Source organism: Vombatus ursinus, unplaced genomic scaffold, assembly GCF_900497805.2.
Source record: "Vombatus ursinus unplaced genomic scaffold, bare-nosed wombat genome assembly UNPS02009370.1, whole genome shotgun sequence".
NCBI lineage: Eukaryota > Metazoa > Chordata > Mammalia > Diprotodontia > Vombatidae > Vombatus > Vombatus ursinus.
The window spans coordinates 17,872-23,079 of record NW_020949148.1 but is presented as its reverse complement, the minus strand read 5'-3'; the positions used below and the strand labels follow the sequence as shown (position 1 = coordinate 23,079).

Here is a 5,208-nt window from a genome sequence, read left to right as displayed (position 1 = left end):
GAATCAACATAGGGCTGCAGTGCTCAGACCTGGGCAGCCAAGCCCGGGGACTCCAAGATACCCAAAACTCTGTCATGAGCTACTAGAAATGCCCTTGAAGTTCCAGATCTCTGAACTTCAGGTATTCTGGAAACCCCAGAAGGTGACGATCAGACCAAGGACCCAGGGGGGACAAGGTGAGACAAAACAGGGCCAACTACTTCACCCAAAAGCACAGCAGGAGTCAGAGCCTAGCCCCATCACCAAGCCACAATTCAGGAGCTAATGCTGAAAAGATGGCTAAACCAAAGAAAACACTAACCTGATATAAAAAAAAAATATTAGAAATCTAGAGCTCTTGCCAAAAAGAAAGATTAACTCTGTTAGAACTGCAAAAAGAGATTCAATGGGGAAAATGGATTTTCCACAAGGACTACATGAATACACAGAAGGAATGAAGCTAGAAATTAAAAAATGAAATACAAGCTCTTGAAGAAAGAATTAGAAAATAAGAATCTTAGAAGAGAAAGTACTAAACCTTCCCTAAGAAATGGGCTCACTGAAGATTAGACTAGACCAAAAAGAAATCAATGACTCCAAGACCCACAAGAAATATTAGAACAAAATCAAAAAGTTAAAAAAATTTAAAAAAATGTAAGCTATCTGATATCAAAACCAGAAGAACAGGTCAAGGAAAGATAATCTAAGAATTGCTAAATTCTCTGAAAACCATGATTTTAAAAAGTCTTGACATTATATCTCAAGAAATTATATATAAATTATATATATTATCATGTATAATATATATTAATTATATAAATATATAAATTATATATAAAAACTGCCCAGATCTATTGGAGCCAGACAGTGAAAAGAATAAAGTAAAAATAGAAAGAACTCACTAATCACTTCCTGCAAGGGAAGGAAAAGTTTCAAGGATGTTACAGACAAAATTAGCATCTCTCAATAAAAAAAAAAAATTTAAATACTGCAAGCATCCAGAGAGAAGCAGTTCAAGTACCAAGAAACTAGTCAGGATTACATAAGATTTTTTAGCATTTATGAAAAATCAGAGGAAATACTGGAATACAATACCCCTAAAGACAAAAGATACTGACTTACAACCAAGAATAAACTTACCCTGAAAAGCTGAGTGTATTCCTATAGAGAAAAAAAATGAACCTTTACTGGAATAGAGGATATTGAAGCATTTCTGATTATCAGATGACAAATCCCTGTACTACAAATACAAACCCCAAAATATCCTTGAATTCCATAATTAAATTATATTGAAATTAGAGCATCATTAACAAACAAAATTATTGCCCACAACTTCCCTGGAGGAAAAAAAGTTGGTCCATGAAAATTTAACAACTTTTCAATAGATGTTGCCATCACAATGTGAGAAGAAAACCTCTAGCTACATTCTGCCATTTACCTAAGATGAACATGTCAAGAGTTCTTGCATTGCTTGCAAACAGAAGTGCCTTCTAAAAAGGCTCTGGTTCTCAGACCGTTCAAATCACTGATATCACCTGCTCTCCATCTCATTTCCCAAACACCTCTCAGGTGCCTGAAAAAAAAAAAATGGTAAAACAGACTGAGAACAAGGAAAACTTTGACTCAGAGTTGAAAGAAGCTAGAGAAAAATTAGTAGCAGTCGACTCCTCTGCCACATGGTGTAAACCATGCAAAGTGATCAAGCCTTTCTTTCATTCATTTTGTGAAAAGTACTCAGGCATGATCTTCATAGAAGTGGATGTAGATGACTGTCAGGATATTGCTACTACACAGGATGAAATGAAGTACATGCCAACTTTTCAGTTCTACAAAAATGGACAAAAAATGAGTGAGATCTCTGTAACCAATAAGGAAAAGCTCAAATCAATGAATTCAAGTAATCATGGATCCTGTTAACAGTGTGAACTATCGTCAGTTGTCCTGTTAACAGCCTCAGTTGTCTGAATCATATAGCTTATAATTTTTTTCTATTTCCCCTAAAAGATCAAGTATAACAAAAGTGTATATCCAAATAATATTTGACTTCACATGATAATAACATGTAAATCCTACCCTTTTGAGGGGGAAAAAAAAAGATGCACAAATCAGCATGCTAAAGTCTGCAAAATCAAGCTTGAGATATTGGCTACATCTCCTGTGCTAACCAGCTAGTTTCCTGTTTTACTTGATATAAATCTTCCCCTTTTTTCCATCTGTTCTTTGATGTGTAAATCATTTTCTTCCCCTATGGCTCTTTGAAATGCCATTGTACCCATCCTGCTTATATACCCCAAATCTATATAAGATAGCTAAAATCTGATGAGTGAGACTCATTGATTGATAAAAGTTCAGTGTAGACTGTGCTTTGAGCATAAGAAACTGCAGTTTTTCTCCTATCTCTGCATATTTTATTGGTACCAGACAATTTTGTCACAACAAATACTCATACTTTCCAAACTACGTGAAATAAATAGCTTTCAAAATATAGAGTTCTAGAAGAAGACATTAAAAGCATGTGGGAATACTTTGAAAAGGTACATATCATACCTGTTATTTTGTCTGTTATGTTAGAGTTGTCCCAATGATACTTTCAGTGAATCTTACATAAAATGAGTTTATATTCTCCTACTCCTATTCAATTACAAAAGGCAGTCATTTACCTAGGAGAGTTAGAGGCCCACTAGAGATTGAAGGAGAATTGCCTCTACTACTTATGGGCTCAACAGAACCAGGAGAACATTGTACATAGTATCAGCAATGTTGTGCTATGATCAACTATGAACAACTTAACTCTTCTCAGAAATACAATGATCCAAGACAATTCCAAAGGACTCATAATGGAAAATGCTATCCATATCCAGAGAAAGATCTGATGGATTGAAGATGCAGATTAAAGTATATATTTTCAGATTATTTTTTTTTGTGGTACTTTTCTTTTGGCCTCCTTCTTTCACAACATGACTAATATGGAAATGTGTTTTACATGATTGCACATACATAACCTATATCAAGTTGTTTACCGAGTGAGTGGGTGGTGAGGAAGGGAGGGAGAAAATTTAGAACTCAAAAATTTTTTTAAATGAATGCTAAAAATTGTCTTTACATGTAATTGAAAAAATAAAATACTGTTTACTTATTTATTCATGGGCTCAAACGCAAGTTCTATGATGGAGAGTGGGGCAGTTAGAGAGTCTGTCCTATATTTTATGTCATGTTGGATAGAGTGTTTGTGTGGAACCTAAAGGCTTTCTTTTGGGTTTTGTTTTGTTTTGAAGAATCAGACACAAAGCAAATTAGTCAAAAAGATTTTTTTAAGAAACCTCTAAATTGAATCCAATCTGTATAAAACCACAACTTCAGTTCTAGATCATGAGTTGGAGAAGATTATTTTGGCAGCTGTGTGAAGAATGGATTAAAGAGTGAGGAAACTGGGAATATATGTATGCTTTGTCCTTGATAATTAGATTATAAACTCCCTGGGAAGGTAACACTACCTGGGAATTTATACTATAGATATATAGATATAGATAGATCCTATATGTGTGTATATATATATATGTATATGTGTGTGCATGTGTATATATATGTGTATATATAGATATAGATGTGTGTGTGTGTGTGTGTGTATGATATACACCTATAATCTTCCCTCACATCTAGCACAGTACTATGGCCATAGAAAGTGTTCAGTAAATACACGAATGAATGAATGAATTTATGAATGAATGAATAAACAAATGAAGTGATGCTTGATTTTTTCTTTAAAATATCATAATTCATCCACCCAAACAAAAATGTAGATACTGTCATTTTATATATTGTAATACTAACAAAGTACAGCCTATGGACTCCAACGAAAACACATTAAAAATCATTGCCACTACAACAGTTTCCCTTTTTTACTTTCTGCTTTTCTGTTCCCTTTAGCAATAAAATGCAGGGTGTGGGGAAGTGAGTATGGGAGGGGGGGAAGATAAACTCCTTTCCTGAAAATTGAAGAAGACTCATGTCTTCAAAGGAGATATGCCTACTAAACGAGGAGGCTAGACTAGATCAGTGTTCTAAAAGTATAGTCGAAGGACCCTGGGTGGTCCCCAAGATCCTTTCAGGGAGATTCATACGATCAAAACTATTTTCATATTTAATTTCAAGGGATTTGAAGCTCCTCCCAGATTTCTCAATTCTTTGTCCAGTCTTTCTCTGGAGGAGGGAAGAGATATTATTTAATATAGAAGGTCTGATACAAATTGCCCCTTGCACTCACCTATGTAAGTATCATTTGGGCAAAACCTGGTCATTGCAATATTTTCTCCCTAGAGGACCTAGGTGAATGATTCACATATTTCTTTCTCTAAAATGATAGCATTTACTTGGTGTGTTTTTTTTTTCCAGTTCTAGAAGTACATAGGTAACTTAATACTGCATTAATTTTTTTTTTAGGCAATTGGGGTTAAGTGACTTGCCCAGGGTCACACAGCTAGTAAGTGTCAAGTGTTTGGTCTGAGGCTGAATTTGAACTCAGGTGCTCCTAACTTCAGGGCCGGTGCTCTATCCACTGTGCCACCTAGCTGCCCATTGCATCAATTTTTAAAAAGTCTAATATGAAACTTAAATTTCTTTGATCAGATCATAAAACTCTAACTCTCAAGGAACCTGAAATTCTACTTTACAAATTATCTTCTGGGGGATTAGTTTTTTAAACTTCAAAAATCCCCTATTGAAATGCAAATAACTTAGTGGTCATTATTTATTATTGAGTAAGAGAAAAGTAGTCATGCTACCCTTGGGAATGAGATACAAGGACTCCACCAGGTAGGGAAAAGGTGGCCCAGGGAAAGAAGGGTAACTCCATGTTGCTCTGCTTCATAAGACTTAGTGAAGGTTGTACCTTAGCACTCAGCAATAGAGTGATCATTGTAGCCAGAAAGAAAAATTACCATCTCATGTCACTGTAAATTTTTTCAGTCTTTTGGTAGAGAAAAGTGGGGCTCAGTAGTAGATTTATTATCAACTACCTGTGTGAGCATTGAACAAATCACAAATATTTTATGGTTCAGTTTACTTATTTATAAAATGATGGAATTAGATTAGATCAGTTGTTGTGTTCAGTCATTTTTCAGCAAAGATACTGTAGTGGTTTTCCATTTTTGTCTCCAGCTCATTTCACAGAAAAGAAAATTGAGGCAAACAGGGTTAAGTGACTTGCCCAGGGTCATATAGCTAGTAAGT

At 35.0% G+C, this 5,208-nt stretch overlaps 1 pseudogene; it reads left to right on the top strand.

Moving 5' to 3' along the window:
- Positions 1-1,566: 1,566 nt before the first annotated feature.
- Positions 1,567-1,896, top strand: LOC114035881 (annotated as a pseudogene).
- The last annotated feature ends 3,312 nt before the right edge of the window (positions 1,897-5,208 follow it).